Source organism: Lissotriton helveticus, chromosome 1_2, assembly GCF_964261635.1.
Source record: "Lissotriton helveticus chromosome 1_2, aLisHel1.1, whole genome shotgun sequence".
Lineage (NCBI taxonomy): Eukaryota > Metazoa > Chordata > Amphibia > Caudata > Salamandridae > Lissotriton > Lissotriton helveticus.
The window spans coordinates 208,971,351-208,991,527 of NC_136058.1; positions in this window are offsets into that span (position 1 = coordinate 208,971,351).

The following is a 20,177-nucleotide window of genomic DNA, read 5'->3' on the forward strand; positions in this document are numbered from 1 at the left end:
CTTGGAACACTCTGTTGTACTGAGATCATATTTTCGTAATGGAAGCCTGGATGGGCATACGCGAATATTAGAAACTTCTCAACTACAATTGGAAAACTTGTGGATTAGTCAAGAGAACTGAGACTTTGTTATGTATAATAGTGTACAAGAATGAGTATTGGATAAAATGGATTAAGAATGGTTGATATTATCACGGAAACGCTGTGCAGCCAGGGAGTGGAGGGTGTGTTCCACCCTCCCCATTTGTTAATTTACAAACTCGGCCATTTTGAGAGAGTAAAAGCTATGTCCACTGCCTTTTTAAAAAGATATAAATGAATAGCTAAAACAAGAAAAGTGCCGAATGAGAATGAGGTCAGGTGAAGTCAAATGTCCAACAAAAAAAGGTATCATTACCTTAAAAAGATGTCCATATTGCAGTCATATTTTTTTGTTGGCATCACATTTGTAGGGAGAAGGCTGTGATGGCAAGCTGTTATGGTCACAGTGCTAATTTTCTAGTCCTTTAACATTCCGTATTTAATCAGCAAATAGAATCAGCAGTGAGCAATGAACGCGCTCTTAGCTTTATTATGTGGAAATATGAACTGATCTTGATATGTCATCCCTTTGCTGCTATGGAAGAACTATAAGTCAACAGTAGAAAGCCCTTTTCCACACTGTTGTAGTACTAAGTGTAGTACTAAGTGGCCATGCCACTCTGATATGAGAATTTGATTTTCTGAGTGTTATGTGTCCAAGACAATATCTTTGTGTCAGGTATTTTGATGCAAAAACATTAATTTATTGATTAGTTACAAATACAAGTTCTCTGTCACAACCTGCCTTCTTATAATTTTTCGATTTTTGTTTTTTTCTCTATCTAATAAGGAATGTTTGTCATTCCACTTAAATGCCACTGAGAATCTTGTATTGTACAGCAAAAGAGGAGGAGTCATTTATTTTCATATGTGTTATTCATTTGGGCAAGCATGTTGTTCATGTTTTATTTATTGTGATGGACAGTTGAAATAGATTGTTTTCCTTACTGGGTGAGAGAAAACTGTGTCTTATGAAATACAGGAATATGCATAACAGTAGAAATAGGATGCTTCATGGTGGAGCACAATACTAAGGGGCCGATTACGATGTCGTAAGGAAAGGCTCAGGATGGGATTCAATATTGCAAAATCCGATTCAGAACCATTGTTTTCTACAGACTCTGACAGTTTTCCCACCTATTATGGTGTCCGGAAACCAAATCAGTTCCGAAAGGCATTAGTCAGTCAAAGTCTTTCGGAGCCAATTCATTCAGCTCAATGGACACGGTTTCCGGACGAGCGATGACGATGACCGATTCGGACAGCCATTCGGACTCGGTTTTCCCTAGGCTAAATGGCATTCGAGATCAGTCTTTGGGGGCCCGTTGCAGGCCCCCTTCACCCAGAGGTGACCAAATGTGGCCCGTGGGGGTGCCCAAGGGACCCCTCTTCCCAAGAATGCACAATGTGGCAGGCACCATGCCTGCCACAGGGTGCAAGGTTTTCCTCAACCACCCCTTTTTCCAGTGGGAGCCTGTGTTCTGGGTCAGAACACAGGCTCCCATTGGAATCAATGCAAGTCCAACCGAACAATGTTGGCAAGCATCGAAATCGGTCATCCGTACTAGCAGGACACGATTCGGTAGGAACCAACTCCGGAACCGATTTGTTCGGGACAGCTTCCTAACAACATCATAATCTGCCTCTAAGTGTTGGACCAGGTCCTTTCTGCAGGGACACCCTAGATTCTTGCCTTTCTCTACCTTCCTTTGCTGAACCTATTCTTGTTGGCTTTTAATGCTATGTGCATTTTCTCCCTGCTAACCAGTGTTAAAATGCATGTGCTCTCTTCTGAAAACATGGTAACATTGGTCTAGACCTGATGGGTACATTTAATGTACTTGTAGGTCCCTAGTATATGGTACTACATGCTTCCAGTGCCTGTAAATTAAATGCTACTAGCAGGCAGAAGCGCTCATTGTGCCACCCACAAGGAGAAAGGATGTGGTGTAATGGCCAGAGCTGCAGACTATGGAACTGGTAACCAGGCTTGAGTCTCGGTGTGGGCTCAACATCATGTGATTCTCAATAAATCAATTAATCTCCCCATGCCTACCAGAAATCAATGTGTCCTTGTATGATGTAACTAGTTCTCATGTGAAGCACTTCAGTTCCTGCAGGCCGGGTTCACGCTACATAAAACTGCAAAAAAACACTACAGTAGCCTTTTAAAACATGGCACAGATGTGCCACTGCAGCCTGTAGTGTGGTTTTAAACTGCTGTTGTGTGTCTGGTATTTAAAAACTAGGGCAAGTGTGCTAAAGTTTTACATTTCATAGCAGTGAAATACATCTAAATCGATTTTTCACTGATGTAAGGCTATCACTCCATTAGACTAACACTAGATTACTTTGTTACACTTAATAAAAGCTAACTTCAGTTTTGGACCATATAGAAATATGCTGTTTACACTCAAATGAATTGTAATTGAAAATCTTCTTTAATGGAGGGGCGTGGCTTGGACAGCAATGAGGACGGGCGCCTAGGTCCGATACTTCTGCAACCCCAAGGGGAACAACGGCGAATTTAACGGCGAAACGAGCATCGTCCAGAACCTGAAGAGAACACAAGGTCGTCGGAACATCTGGGGTACAAGCTGAGAGCACGGTGTCCACCCCAGCAAAGACATTGAAAGAGTTTGCCAGCATTTTATCTCACAGAGGGAGAGCGGGTGAAGATCCAGCAAAATGGTGCCCACATAAAACCAGGAGATCGGCGTGAAAGAGGTTGGAGGCACGGAGACGCTGGAGGCACGGAGACGCTGGCAGAAGCTCAGTCTAAACACAAACCCACCGAGTATGTCAAATGACCAAGTAACTGCCAAGTAAGTGCCAAAAGGGTGATAGGGGAGGTGGCGGCTCCGCAGTAACGCGGTATGCAAGAACGAAACTGTGGAGAAGTGTGGCTCAATGGTTAGAGCGGCAGACCCTGATGCAGAGGTCTAGCCCGGGACCAGGGTTCAATTCCCCGCCTCGGCGGGTCTTGGGTTCAAAATTCCACGGACCTGATCATTCTCGCCTCGGTGTCTATTCCAATCATGGAGTCCCACTCTGCAACTCTAGGCAATAGCTTGCTTAATCTCCACAACGGCCCCCACTACGCTAAGGATGCCTGGCCTCCACCTTGGGGGTGCCCAGGAGTGGACACCTCACAGGGAAAGCCAGGATGGGTTCCACAGCGGTATTCGTACAAGCGCCTTGAGACCCTTGCGGGTGAGTAGTGCACTATACAAGTATCAATTTACATTTACAATTTACATCCGAAACCAAAAGTGCGCTGATGGGGGCCGCCATTTTCTCTATCATAACCACACCCCACTCTCGCAGACAAACAAAGGCGTGAAAGGGGCAGGGGACCGCCGAGCGACCACTGGTGCCGCAGAAGAGAAGAGGAGCACAAGAAGCGCGATCAGGGCTGTCAGAGCCAACGGTTGGGAGCCATCACCGATTGGGACACCAGGTGCAGCACCGCAAAAAAACAAAAATGAAACTGAAGGCGCACCAATGGTAGCCGCCATCTTGCCCCTAAACTAGACCGCTGCAGACGACAGCGGCAGTGGCTAGGGGCTCAGATAAACCCGCCCAAGCACTACCACGCTGCAAATCTGTTAGTGCCTGATAGTGCCGAAGCGCTCCTCTTGAGGGGAAGGCACCAAGCTTGTCGAAAGCAACCCGATAAGAGCAGCAGCAAAAGGAGGCACAAGTCGATCAGGCCATAAACATGCCAGGTCTGCAAAAGCAACCAAGACTTATTTCCGGCAAGAACCCCGACCCGAGCAGAGACACAAGCTGCACAGGGGAAACCACAAGCGCCGCCGCCAAAGCGAAGCAGCGCCGACAGAAGTGGCCGATGCAGGCGAAAACGATCACTGTAGGCAAGCCAGAGGAGACCGCCCGCCTGCCAAATAGCGCGATCTACATACCAGGCACTGTAGGCAGTGACCTCAGCTTATTAACTAAATATTAACTAAATACTGCCACTGCCACTAGCGGTTCAAGGCCGCCTGTGCGGTCAAAAGTAGCAACAGAGGAAGAGCAGAACCCGCATGCCCACAAGCAGGATTCAAGCTTAAAAGCCTGTGTACTGGCACAGTAAGAGGGGGAAACCAACAAGCCGTGGTACCTCACCCGAGCAGACACTGGAACTCAACAAATACATAGGGGGAAGCGGCAAAGGCCTGGCAGATAAACCCCACAAAGTGCCCACTTACCAGAGGACAAGAGGGCATCATAGCAGAGAGTAGCGACACAAGTGCGGAGCTGGCAGGAGCAAAGACCAGGACAAGGTCCATCCGGGAGCCAAGCAGGTACAGACTAGACTGCCAGGTCAGGAAGGGGACAGCCAGAATCAAAACGAGACCCAACTAAGCCCTTATCCACACAGCAGAAAGACGGCAGACTAGACAGCTATCTAGCCAGAAGAGGCTTCGCAACGAAGGCAGGACATGAGGGCAAACTATCCAGTGAGATTAAGAAATATAAAAAGTACTCACCAGACTCGCCACTAAAGCAAAGGAACGAGATAACTCTACACATGATTCTCAAAACAATTAACGAAGGTAACGACCTGGCCAAATCAACTAAACAGACAATTGATAACATGCAACTAGAGCTAGCAGCCATGAGGGCAGATCAGCACAAAATGAACAGCAGGATAGACGCTTCGGAGAAGCGTATCAGCAACATAGAGGATGATAATGCCCAATCGAATAAGTCCCTGCAATCCATCGCCAAGGTCTGCAGCACCCTCCAGAAACAGCTAACGGATCAGGACGACCGCAGCAGAAGAGGGAACATAGGACTGCTTGGGGTTCCCGAAGGGGAAGAAGACAAACCTGGTTCCTGCACAGCCCTCATAGAAGATCTAATACCACTACTAACAGGAATCAAATTTGACAGACAATTTGAAGTAGACAAGGCGTACAGAGTGCCAGCAGCTAAACCGCAACAAGGTCGCGGCCCACGGCCAATCATCTGCAAGCCCCTAAGATCAAACCAAACTGAGGCTATCTTTGCAGTAGCACGGAAAAACCCGAACCTAAAATGGAACGGCAACAAAATAATAATTACGCAATACTTCTCAAGGCAAACAGTGGAGACCAGTAAGGGATTCCTAGCGCTAAGGGAAAGAATGCAGAAAGATAACATCACCTTCAGCTTTGCGGGGCCAACAAGACTGAGAATCACAGACAAATGACGAACACTGGTTTTCGATGAGCCTAGCGAATTGAGTAGGTACCTCCAGGGCCCAGCACCAGAAGATATGGAGGCCCAAAGCCCAGAAGCGGCAAAAAGGAGAGCATCGTCAGACAACACGGGTGCTGGAGGCGCTGAGGACAACTGAGACTTCCGACAGGAGACCACCAAACCTGGATTTTGATGCTTCACTAAATGGCAGATATAAGGCTCCCCAGCGAATGGTATACGTACAGACTAAACTAACTGAACTACTGCAAGATACAACAACTACCTCAATCATACATACGCACCACGCCGGTCCGCGGCCAGAGGAAACGATTGCGCAGCAGGATCATATCCTTTATGTTTAAGTGAGCTCCCCGATGTTAATGCCGTGAGGGGACACTAGGACAAGGGGGAACCTCTAACAGCCACAACCTGAACCATAGAAACGACACCTTTAAAGAAGGCTTGGACTTAGCTCACCACAAACCCTGGGGGGGAGGGAACTTTGCTGTCGTACGCTCCTATTGCAATCATTTGGGGGTGGAGGGAAGGAGGAAGGGGGGCTGCGGGGGGAGGGGAGTCTCCAAGTACAGTTTTTCTTGTTTTCTATGCTTTCCTTCTTTCCCTTTTCCATCTCTTGCTCTATCTTCCCCTTCTTCATCACAGACAGAGACAAACGACTACTAAGCCATCCAACACGAACAAGCAAGCACCATAGGGAAGCAACAGTAAAGGGTGATCTGGGGCCATGTACGGGGCAGCTAGACACGCACAAGAGCACCTCATTAGCGAGCGATACTCATGATAAGGAATGACACAAACGACGCAAAACCAACTACTTTCAAACATCAAAGTAGTCTCATTCAATGTTAAAGGGCTCAACCACCAGGTTAGGAGAAGAAAAGTGATAGAGTACCTAACCAAACTAAAGAGTGATGTGTGCGTGCTCCAAGAAACTAAACTGTCAGCAGAGGACGCACATCGGCTGAGGGCGAACTGGATAGGGCAATCTCTTTGCTCGCCAGCAGTGCACAAAAAAAGAGGAGTAATTACACTGATAAACAAGAAGGCCAGACTAGCATTACATGAGAGCTACGCCGACGAGGAAGGGAGAGTCCTAACAACCAGCCTCAAACGGAGGGGGGGAGACGATCCACATTGCCAATATCTATGGGCCCAACACAGAGGACAACGCATTTTGGGTAGATGTTGAGAGCAGACTGAGCAAGCTCCCCCAAGATGACCTCCTGATGGTAGCTGGCGATCTCAACCAAGCACTAGACCATGCCACAGACAGGCACCTCCAAAGAATGAGCCACTGCTCTCAGGGGCAGAATACCCTGAAGAATCTATGCACCAAGCTCCAACTCAGGGACCCCTGGAGACTCCAGCACCCAGATACCTGGGATTACACCTTCTACTCTCACCCACATAACTCCTACAGCAGGATCGATTACATTCTCATTTCAGTCTCACACATACACCTTATAGAACACACAGAAATCGCCCCAAGAACAATATCAGACCACTGGCACATCAGTCTAACACTTAGCAGGTGAAATAACGAGCACGTAAGCTGCAGGTGGAGATTCAACAGAGACATCCTTAAAAACCCTGCTAATGTAGCCGAAATAGAGGAGAGCATAAAAGAATATCTAGAGTTCAAGGATAGCCCGGACACAGACAGAGGCACCCTTTGGGACACCATGAAGGCCACAGTCAGGGGTAAAATACTTTGCATCAAATCCAGAATGAACAAAGAGAGAAATAAAAAAGTATTGGAGCTCGAAGCGCAGATTAAAGACCTAGAAGGGAGCTATAGTGCCAACCTAGCAGACACAAACACCCTCACAGAACTAACTCGGAAGAAATATGAACTCAATAAGATTTTAAGTGAGAGGGCTGGTGCTTTGATAAACAAATATAAAGCAATAAACCTATGTACAGCGAACAAAGCAGGGAAAGCACTAGCCTCTTACCTTAAGAGCAAGCAGAGACAACACACAATCGCAGCAATAACAGACACTAATAAGAAATCGCAAACGTCAAACAAAGAAATCCTCAACGTCTTTAAAGACTTCTATGAGTGCCTATACAGGGAGGACAAAAACCTTAAAGCAGATGGGGGAGCCAGCCTCCTAGACAAGCTAAACCTACCCAAGCTGACAAAGTTACAGAGCTCATCTCTAGAACAAGACATAACCGGAGCAGAGATAGAGAAAGCAGTAGCTGCCCTCAAGGATAACAAAGCCCCTGGGCCGGACGGGTACACAGCAGGGTTCTATAAGCGCTTCCTCCGCTAATCAAGCCCACAATGGAAGAGGTCTTCACGCACTGTATTCAAAAGGGGAAAATGACGAGCTCAATGGCAGAGGCCAACATAATAGTCCTCCCAAAAGAAGGAAAAGACACACAACATCCAGAAAACTACCGTCCCATCTCCCTAATTAACGTAGACTGCAAGATCTATGCAAAGGTCCTAGCGGCGAGACTAAACACGCAGCTCCCAAACCTAATCCACAACTCTCAGGTGGGTTTCCTCAAACACAGGATGTCCCAAGATAACACGAGACTCTTATGTCACTTAATAAACCACAACTCCACAAAAAATGAACCAGCAGTCAGGATCGCACTCGACGCCGAGAAATCGTTTGACAGAGTGTCATGGCCCTTCCTTGACCAATGCATGTAAAAGTTCGGGCTAGGAGAAAACTATCGAAGAATGGTGATGGCGCTCTATAACGAACCGAAAGCCTGCGTAATAGTCAATGGTGGCATCTCTGAGCCGCTATTCCTGGGAAGAGGTACGAGGCAAGGTTGTCCACTTTCCCCAGCACTTTTCCTACTCTCCCTGGAACCACTACTGTCCATGATCAGGAATAACACTGAAATAAAAGGAATCCTAATCATAGGGAATACGGTTAAGTTAGCTGCATATGGGGATGACATACTCATTACAACAGAGAACCCCGGCCCCTCGATAGCAGCCCTGATGTCTACCATTGAGGAATACGCACAGGTATCGGGCTATAAACTCAACAGGGACAAGTCTGAATGCAAACCTCTAAATGTGCATACAACTAGGGCAGTATTAGGAAACTCAGGGTTGGCTTGGCAGAAAAACTTCCTGAAATATCTTGGTCTTTACTTCAGCAGGAATCTCAAATCAACACTCAACTACAACGGAAAAATAATACTAAACAAGCTGAAAGAGAAGTTAGACTCATGGTCACCAAGGACTTCCACAAAAAATTGGATATCCTCACAAATAAATTCCTCTGGAGAGACAGGAAACCCAGGATAAGCCTACAGAAACTAAAACTAAGCAAATCCTTAAGAGGACTCAACCTTACCAACTCAGGGCTCGAAAATTCCACTCGACCACTCACATAGTCGAGCTAAATTTAACAAGGTCGAGCTGTTTTTAGTTCCTACTCGCCCTTTCTGGCGAGTAGGAAAACAAACCAACTTTTGTCCTCTGTCTGTAAAAACGGAACAAATGTGACAAGATGACAAGATTTAAAGGCATTTTTATTGCTCACAAAGTTAATGAGCAATAAAGATGCCTTTAAATCTTGTTATCTTGTCACATTTGCTCGCTTTCAGAGACGGAGGTCAAGTAGGTTGCAGTTAGGTCGAGGACATTTTTTAAGGTACTAGTCCTGCAGGACTAGTACCATTTTGGGGATTTTTCGAGCCCTGCAAACTTCAAAACTTTCCAGACAGCATGCCTAGCCAAACAAGGGATATACTGGCTCTCGCCAGAGCAGGATTACACACTGGTATGGCTGGCACTAGAGAGAGCAATCCTAAAAGGTCTCACCCCCTTAGCCCTACACACAGCTAATAAACACCCCGAGGCCAATAACACCATACTCAAAAACACCAAGAACGCCCTCCTTAAAGTCGACAAAAGAATGGAGAGGAGCATTAAAAACACAAGATGGGAATCTATTTGGTTCAACACTAAAATAAAGTATAAAAACAAAATACTTAACATTAACTCCTGGTACGAACGGGGCATCTCCACGCCCAACCAGCTAGGAAAGCTCAGTACCCCTCTCACATTTGACACCCTAAAACACTTGCACAACCTACCAGATATTGAATTCTATAGCTTTCTAAGAATAAGGGCGGCGCTCACAAGAGCAGAACTTAACAAGGAGGTCCCATCAATTCTGCAATACACGGCGAACCTAAACAAAATCGGCCACCAAACATCGCACCTATACAAACTCCTGTGCCCGGTAACGACAAGACTAAACGACAAAGCATTAGAATACTGGGAAACCCAACACAATAGGCGCTTCAGCGAGAAGGAAAAGCTTTGCCTGTGGACCTCAGTAGCCAAAAATAAAGTCACCCCAACCCTAGCACAAACTAAATACTGGCTCCTCCACAAAGCGTACTGGACCCCAGAACGCCTGGCGGCTGTCGGGCTCCGTGATAGCGACCTATGCTGGAACTGTCATAAACAAAAAGGAGACCTAGCACACCTTATCTTTTACTGCCCCAAGGTCAAGACATTCTGGGGTAAAATAAGAGAATTCATAAATAGCATAATGGGGTATTCACTACAACCAGACTTCCTAGGGGTAGTTGCCGCCTTCATGGCTCCAGAAATTCAGTCCAAAGACGACAGCGAACTGATCGACCTCCTTCTCACAGCGGCTGTTAAAACTATCCTAGCAAACTGGAAAGACACAGGGAAGGCAACCTTTAAAAGTTGGCTCAATTGGATCACCTTCCTAAGGGGGACAACATAACATCAAAACACTCATCCAACCCCACCCCAAAGGGCGAGATGTGGCACTCCTTGGACAACTACCTGGGCTTGCACAAACCTCCATAGGAGGGGGGCCCGGTAACTCACACACAGCCTCACACCCAGCCTCCTCACATCGCAAACTCTGGAAGTATGGCGGCTAACGTCCGCGCTACCCATCCTGTCCTCTTTTCCTCTCTCTCTTTTCCCGCTTCCGTTTCCTACCTTCGAGGGTAATACATAAGACCACCAATACAGCATACGCCAAGGTCGTGATTGCCTATCTAATGTACACGTGACCAATCATGTCAACGATATACCTACTGTAACCCCAACGGCATATAACGACACCAGTATTGCCTTCAATATATTTGTACTGTACATAAAAAAAAAAATCTAATAAAATCTTTTGAAATCAAAAAAAAAGAAAATCTTCTTTAATGGTAAAGTAAGACTTTAAGTTACCATTTTGAAAAATCCACTTTTAGAAAGTTGGCATTTTTCTGCCTAAACAAATGTGCTTTTCTACCAGCGCCCTAGGTCACATGGCTGATAATCGCTCTGTTGTTGTGGGTTGTGTATTGCTTCCATACGGTGATTCAAAGGAAGCCTTGGTGTGAGCGGCGAGGGTCTAGGATCCTTGGACAGGAGTTTTGCCCTGACCTGATTAAATTTCAAAAGGGCCCTGTCTGCACACACAAAGGAACCTGATAACAGGCCTGCTCTTGCCTTTTTCACCCTAGACAGAGTGCAGCTTGGACCTGGGGAAGAATTGGCCAGAACCAGTTTTGTTGGTAGATCAGGGAACCCCCCACACAAAGGCTGGCACCAAGTATGCAGTGGGACTTTCATAATAGGGGAGTAACCAGAAAAGGAAGAAAAATATCCCCCACTTAAAACTAGACCTCTAATGGCACAGAGAGATAAGGCTGACTCATTGTAGAATTGTTCCATTCACCCTTACATCCTCTCATCTATGCGTTCATCCTCCCATCACCCTCCTTTACTACATGCTCTTTCACCTTTTGAACTCTTTCGTGCTTTCATTCAGCCTTTCACCATTCAATCCATTCACAGGACATTCCATTCATCCATCCTTTCACCCATTCATCTATACTTCCACCATTCCATCCATCCAGTGGCCGTTCCATCCATGCATCCATCCATCCAGTGGTCATTCCATCCATCCATCCATCCATCAGTCCGTCCATCCATCCACCCATCCATCCATTGTTTCACATATTGTTTCATTGTTCCTTCCAGCTATTCTTCCAACAAGGTATTCATCCCTCCTTATCCCCTTCCTGCCTTTGTTCTTTTTACATTTCCTGCCTTCCTTTCACCCTTTCTTCTTCCCATGTTTCATTCCTTCCTTTTACATTTTCTTACTTTCACCATTTTTCTTTACCCTTTCCTCGTACTCTTTCCGATTTCGAATTGCACTTTCTTTAATCATCTTATTTTTTCTTTATTACTTTTCTGTCCCCTCTTTAGTCTATTTACAGCTGTCACCATTTGCCTTATTTTCTTTTTTAGTCTCCAGAAATGAACTTGGTTCACTTCATAGCTCTTGAGCCTCTCATCCTAGACCAGACCTAGTATTAAAGTGTTGATGGGAGGCTTTGCCTGCAGAATATAAAAATGAAGATAATTAACTTTTTAGAGGGATGTTTTAGCAGGCCACGGAGTCCAGTGACAACCCCCACTTTAGCTGCTACAGCAGAGTGTTGACGGCACCACTGTTTCAGAACCTCTCATCAGATAACCCCTGGACCTGTAGACGATTCAGAAGAAGAATTGCCCTGCTGTCTGAGGAAGAAGGACTGCCCTGATTACTGAAGAAGGATTGGACCTGTTTGCCTAGAACCCAGGCTACCCAAGAGGACTTCAAGAGTCACTTGTCTGACCACCTGTGTGAGCTACATGGACACAACTACTTTCCAGAGGCCTCTCTGCAATCTCCCAGCTTACAAGCACAAGTGGACCTGTCTGGACCTGCCTGTGCTATGTGTCTGGCCTCTGCTGGAGTGAGTTCTAAAACCCCAAGAGGTGCCCCCGGCCCCCAAGTCCTAGACCCCTGGATAACATCAGTGAGGCTCCTCAAAGAAAAGGTGAAGTTATAGAAGTTTTGTGGACCTTGTGACAGCGAAGTGACCACTTCACACCAAGAATTGACCACCAGCGACAACTGCCAACACAAAGCTCCAGCAGGACTAGCCAATGGTTTTACATGACGAACAACCAATGCAAAGGCCCACGTTGGCCGACTCTTCGTGCTATGGCATTGAGCTACACTCGCCCTGCTCCTCGCATTGAAAGACTCCTCCTTGCGGCCTGCCAACATGAACGGAGCTCTTTGTGCAGACTTTGAGAAGATAACTCTTCGGTAGGACTAATCTGGTCCCTGAATCTGACCCTCGCTCCGTTGTGGTTAGCCTGAATTTGAATTTCACTCTGTCCAGCGTGACCAGATAACCACTTGTGACAGTTTGTGCTTTTTAACACTATTTTACTCAATCTGGAGATTTTTCGTGTCTTGTGTTTTCACTTTATTACTGTTTGTGTGCCTCTTAAATACTTTGCAAATTCCCTTAAATTAAGCCTAACTACTTTGTGCCAAGCTACCAAGGGATTAAGCACAGGTTAATTTAGTGACTTTTGAGGCTCACCCTGACAAGGATCGTGATTACCTTCCACCTCTCTCAACTAATTATGCATTTTTCTTACAATAAGGACATTCTATGACACATTACTGACTATCATCTCAGCATAAACATGCAGAGGGATGCTGAATCACAGCCAGATTATGTTCTGAACTGCTTAATAAAGGAGAATCAACAGAGAACTGTGTGATGGCTTACATAGTATTATGATGCTGCATGGAACTGCACTGGGTACATTGATGGCATGATGATGCTTCAAAATATTTAAACATCCACTACAATTTATGACAAATGTATTATTAATCAATCATTGGTACTGTTGCAAATACTGTAATTAATGATTTTATTCAACTACTACAAACGGTAATCAGCAGAGTATGGCATAATGAGATCCAGAAGATTAAAATGTTGAATGATGAGCTATAGTGCATGGCCATAACACCAGAATATTGTAGAGCTTTTTAATTCATCATGATCTAAGAATCTGAGTGAAACTATTGGTCCCTCAGGGGAATTTCCAATGCATTGGAAGGATTCATCTTGGTTTATGTTTGCAGAATCCCTGCAACAAGGTGCTGCACTGAGTTTTACATTGAGATGCTCACTGGTTAATCCATGTGTGCATTTATGGTCTCAGGATGTATTTACATAATCATCCACCCCCTTTGCATAAACAAACGTCCGGGTGGCTGGAGTTTCACCCTCGCTGGGACGTCCTCTTAGATGTGCATCAGACTAACGGGGGTAAGGAGACGATCATACTACCTCCTGTTACTGTTATGGACTGAGGGGTTCCTAATACATGGAAGCGCAATGTTCCACAATATCGCTGGTAGCGTTCTGAGATAGTTGAGAAGCGGCTGCTCTTTCTAAATGCTGGGACTTCATTGCGTGAGGTTGAGTAGACACTCGATGGAGAATCGAGGAGGGGTTGCGAATTGATGTCTGTGTAAGTCACACTTGCAGTCACACAGTTATAACAGCAAACACTCCATGTAGATGCGAGGAGGATATGCGCATTGGTGTCACTTTAAGTCGCACTAGTAGTCACATAGTTATAATAGCTGACAATAATGTGTGAAACCAAATGAGCTGATACCTCACTAGTATTTCACAAGATTTTAATGGACTGATGTAATATGATGTATACAGATAGATTGAGACATCATATTGTGCACTTTGATACATGTCTCCTGGTGATATATATTTGGAGTAATACAATGTACATAGATACATATTTAGAAGTTCACATGATATAGAGACCGTGCTATGATCTGTTTTTTATACCTGGGCACAAAGTGATGTACCTATAGCTTGGAGAGTGGGTTTGGTACATCATTAAGCGTAACCTACACATATTATACCCAGTTCTCTCTGTAATGTCAGAATATGGAGGAATTACTGTTTTTGTTTAATTCACAGAACTGACGAACGCTTTGAAGCCACTTAGGTTGTTGATCTCCTGACCGCTTTGTTCCTGTGGTGGCCAGTATATTTAAATATTTTTTTCGCTAATGCAGAGTGACTATTATAGCTAAGATCCGGAGGAATGCCACTGGATCCCGTCAGGGAACCGATTCATGGCAGAAACATGTTGAGCCACATTAGGGATATATTGGTTTTATCTTTAGTTTTCTTGTTGTTAACATTTTCCTTGAGACCACCCAATAAAGAGCTAGTGGACCCATAGAGACAATTTTAATTTACTACACTTTTTGCACTCTGACCCTAATTCACCTTCTTCCACCGCTCATCTTGAGAAAACACCTCAGCTCCTCCCCTCAGGGGAGTTGTAGCCCACATCTCATTGTGAGAAGGGAACCCATAGTATGAAGCATGTCACCAAATGGTGAGTGAGTGTTATCGTCCTGAAGGGAATTCTTTCCTGACATTACACAATCTTTAAACTTTCTTTATTTTTCCCTTTCTACATATAGCCGGGCGTATTCTGTGTCACATACCATAATCAATCCCATCAAATTAATAATTTTCTTTAATTATTTTCATTAAAAAAATACTCTAGAACGGTTGAGGTTGAAACACCTGACCTTTGCAAATGGTAAACACATTGACTTTGCAAATGGATCTTAGAAAAAATTAGATAGGTATTAGCAATGTCCTAGGACGACAAGAAAGTTGGTGAGAAGAAACATGCCTCATTACATTAGTTTGTATTAGAAAGATTGCAAAAACTAATGGATTCCCAACTAAGGGGCCAATTACGATGTCGTTAGGAAGGGCTCCGGAGGGGATTCGGTATTGTTGAATCCGATTCGGAACCCCTGCTTGCCACCAAATGGGTCCCTGTTCCGGACGACCGAGTACGATGCAAGGAAGCCGTCCGCGCTGTCAGAAGTGGTTCCGAACAGGATTCAAGCAGCCCGAGTCATTTGGAGCCGAATCGTACAGATCAATGGAGATGGTTTCCGAACAAACGAGCACGATGAACCGATTCGGAGAGCCATTCCAAATCGGTTTGGCAGAGACGAAACAGCTTTCGGAATCGGTCTGTGGGGGCATGTTGCAGGCCCCCCTTCACCCGGAGGGAACCAAATTGGGCCCATGGTGGCACCCAAGGGACCCCAAAACCCAACCATGCACAATGTGGCAAGCACCATGGGGTTCCCCTAACAAGGTGCAAGGTTTTCCCCACCCACCCCTTTTTCCAATGGGAGTCTGTATTCTCAATTCAGAACACAGGCTCCCATTGAAATCAATAGGAGTCCGACCGAACAGAGTCCGTAAGCACCCGAACACATCGTAATCAATCGGTAGAGCTCCATGAATATGAATCATTTAGAAAGCATTCCTAACCCGATTCGGTGGGAATGCTTTCCTAACAAGATCGTAATCAGCCCCTTCGAATTTAGGCAAACAGATAAGTATGAATTATTTGATCATCTTTAGATTTTGTTAGTTAGATGTATTTTTAGGTTAGATTCCATTTCTCAACTAATACATAAGCTCTAGATTTTTGCTTTTTCCTTTGCATATTTCAGCAAAATAGACTCAACATGTTCAGTTAAATAAATAAACATCGAGATCACTTGAAGATTAAAGGCGATTGCTTAAGAAGATGGTGTTTATTAGTGCTCACATGTGTGTGTGTGAGGGTTGGTACACATTTATCTGAATATTTAAATTCATAAGTTAAAGCCCAGTAATTTAATTTAAATTGTAGGTACCATTCAAACAACTACCTGAAGAAGGAGAATGTAATAGGAGAGTGACAAGACAGGTAGGACTGAATTACATGTGTTTAAAAGACAAATGAAACAAGTGAAAACTCAAAATAGTGTTTCAGGAAAGTATAGTGGAGCATACAAATGCAGAAGGCATAGCATCCTCCAAAATTAACAATAAACAGCGTAGCTTTTACACGTTATTAAGCAAACAGCTACCTACTCTTTGAAAAGACTCTTCTAGTTGACATGGGCCGGGTACTAAATCACAGGCCTTAAGTATTTTAAAAATGCAATAACAAGTATATGGTTCAAATATTGCCAATTGCACCTACTACACACAATTACACATTGGTTTGGATTTGGTGGAAATCCCATACATTTTGGCTGCTGTAGCAGTTGTATGGGAAATTAAATAATTATCACAATGGAACAGAAAGGCTAACAGCAATATTACAACTTATGAATTTAACAGATGTATGATGATCACTGATGATCACTGTTAGAGGTAAATTGCACAGTAAATTATTGTTGGACCTGGACCTTTCTGCAGGAAAGGGGATTATTGCCTCCCTTTTCAAACCCGTTTTTGTGGCTTTGAGGATTCTGCATGCTTTACTCCTTCTAACCAGTGGTAACGAGCTTGTGGTATTCTTTTTAAACATGGCAAAATTGGTGTACACCTAATTGGTCCATTTAATTTACTTTTAGGGTCCTACTTAATGGTACTACATATACCCAGTGCCTGTAAATTAAATAGTACAGGTGGGCCGGAAGCTTTCATTGTGCCACCCACTAAAGTAGTCCCGAAAGGCATGTCTCCAGGTCTGCCTTTGCAGCCTGTGTCTGCAGTTTTAAACTACCATTTTGATCTTGCATAATAGCCATTTTGCCAGACCTATACCTTTCTTGTTAATGCTTTTAAGCCACCCCTAATGTAAGCCCTATGCGTGGTATTTAAAAAGTAGGACGTGTATTTAGGTTTTAAATGTCCTGATAGTGAAAAACTCCCAAAGTCGTTTTCACTCCAGCAAGACTAACTCACCAATTGACTAACACTGGGTTACTCTATTACACTTAATAAGTATTTACTTCAGTTTGGGGCAGAAAGAGAAATACTCCTTCTACTCATTTAAATTGCAATTTAAAACCTTCTTTGACGGTAAAATTGGATTTTACATTTCTGAAAATTTCACTTTAGAAAGTTGTCGTTTTTCCTCCTAAACAAAATGTTCCTGTCTGCCAGTGTCCAGGGTCACATGACTGCTAATTGCTCTTCTGTGGTGTGATGTGTATACGGGAGTAGCCAGAAAATTAAAATGGCAAAATGGCCCCCACTTTGAACTAAAGTGCTGATGGCATCAAGTAAGCAATGCAAGTGAGCTGTGCCCTCCCTAGTACAGATTCCCTTTGTCTTCCAATCAGGGTTCTATCCATTCATTTTTTCACCCTTCCATCGACCTGCTGACATCCACTATTTCACCTTTACATTCGGCCAGCCATTCATTCTTTCATCCATCATTCAATCTTTTTCCATTCCATCCATCCTTCTGCCATTCTTATGTCCACTCTGCTACCCATCCATCCACTGTGCCACCCATAGATATATCCACTGTGCCATCCACTTTGCCATCCATCCATCCTTCCACTCTATCCATCCATCCCCTCCGTGATCCTCTACCGTCCATCAATTCATACCTACACTCTGCCACACATCTATCCATTCTTCCATATATGTTGCCATCCATCTGTCCACTCTCATATCCATCTATCCACTCTCATATCCATCTATCCATCCACCATGCCATCCATTAACCCATCCACTCTGCCCTTTATCCATCAATCTATCTGCTCTGCCATCCATTCATCAATCCATTCTGCCATCCACCAATCAGTTCAAGGCAAGTCAAATGTATTTGCATAACAGATCAACCATACAAACATCGTGCAGAGGCAGCTTGTTAAACACAAAGTTGCAACTAAAATCAGTTACTCTAACATCTGTCAAAGATTTTTGTTTAAAACAGTGCAATTTATCTTACCATTAAAATTCATTTGTAGGTGAAGGTGCAAATGAATTGAATATAAAGAGATGCCCATTGTTGACCAATATTTCACCTGTGAACATGTCGCCAGTGTGGTAGCACGTCATCTCTCCTTGCATATTCCTATCCCCTTAACAGCGAATGATTTGCCCAATTCCCTACTCTCTTATAAAGTGCTTATATGCTTTGTGCAACCCTTGAGTCTACAGTGGGTATTTATATTGGTATAAAATCAGACCTCTAACAACCTATGTTGCGCCTGTAGATTACAGTTCAATGTGATTTGTTTCCATCAGTTATTTAGAACTGTTACGAAAGGATATTATAGCTTTGAAGAGACTGTGACTTGGTTCAGACAAATGTATGTGTGCTGCATCCCGCACTTCTTTCCCTGTGTCCCTCCCTCACCCGCTGGAGCTCTAATGTTCGGGGGAATGGGTTATACATGTGTGATAATTTCTTAAGACAGTGAAGTTGAATAAAGTGCTGGTGCCGTGTAGGATTCATTGAAATTTGAGAGGATTAGGGACAAAAACTGGTGTTCTTATCCCAGTGATAGTTATACTTCTGGTAAGGTTGCTCTTGGCTCCTGCAGAGAGCTTGCCTTCAACAATGCCAGACAGGACCATTGCAACATGCTTCCAAGATGTTACTTTCTTCTTTTTCGATGACCTGAGAAGTTCAGTGATTTGGGGGAACTTGTTTGTCTCCCATTTCCTTTATGTTGTAGTCCGATATCAGTTTCTGGGCTTTAGAACAGCGTTGAGAGGGTTCAGGGCAGAAGTGTAATGCATCCCTAAGTGTTTTTACAAATCTCCCACAGCGAGCAAGTATGGAGGCCTCCGCTTGTGAAAAACACATAGCTGAGACCTCTAAGCAAGTACGGGCTCTTTGTTTGAAAAGTAAATGCCTGAGAAAAAGTCTCCTTTCTTGGATCATGGCGGGGAAGCAGCACAGATGATACGGCCATGATTCGTATTTGTAGTTGCATAGTCTGCAAGCAAGCGCCTCCATTGTCTTGGTTGGCCCAGGCTCGATTGAATCCGGGATTGGTAGGGCCAGCAATCGCATATACATGATCTCTCTCCGAGATCTAGGATTCCGGGTAGCTGAGATGTAGGGATGGGGTTTAGCTACTAGATACAGAAAGTTTAAAGGGCCCAAGAAAACTGTAGATTTTAAGGAAGCTTGGTCTTGCTGAAATAAGGCCAGTTGCACTTGTCTGTTGATGTTTTTTCCCACATTGTGTAGGAGAGGGTGAACATATCAATCACTGTATGATTTATCGCTGTAGTTGCGAACGCTCTCTTAAGTTGGTTGTTCCACGGAGAACTCAGATTTTCGAAAATGACTCTGAGGCAGGCCTTGAGAGAGTTCTCAGGTGATTTTAGTATGCAAATGAAAAATTTGAGAAATTAGCCTCGATGATGAGAGCTTGTTTCACCAGCCCAAGTTCCCGTCTGAGTCTTGCTCTGAGACAGTATTTCCACCAATCCATTCTGCCATCCTTCCATTATCCATCCATCCACTCTGCCATCCTTCCACTCATCCACTCTGCCATTCATTCATGCACTCTGCCATCCATCCATTATTTCCATTCACCCATCCATCCACTCATCCAATCTGTCACCCATCCATCCTTCCACTCTGCCATTCATCCGTACACTGTACCACCCATAGAGCCATACCCTCAGCCATCGATCCACTTTGCCATTCATACATCCACTCTGTTATACATCCATCCTGTGATTCATCCATCTAGACACTCTGCCACCCATCCATCCCTACACTCTGCCCTCCATCCATCCATTCTGCCATCCATCCATCCATCCATCCATCCATCCATCCATCCATCCATCCATCCATCCATCCATCCATCCATCGATCTATCCATCCATCTAACCTCGCTGCCATCCATCCACTCTCCTGTCCATCCACCCATCCCCTCTGCCATCCATCCATCCACTCTTCCATTCATCCATCAATGTCTCAACAATGCTTTCCATCCGGCCATTTATCCACCCACTGTCATCCATCCACCCACCCAGCCATCCATCCACCCACACAGCCATCCATCCATCCACTCTGCCACCCATCCATCCAACCAGCCATCCATTTATCTATCCATTCTGCTATCCATACATCCATCCACTTTGCCATCATCTATCAACTCAGCCATTCATCCATTCATCTTTTCACCAACTTATTCATCCATTTACTTTGCCGTCCATTCACCTGTTCATCCACCTATCCATCTA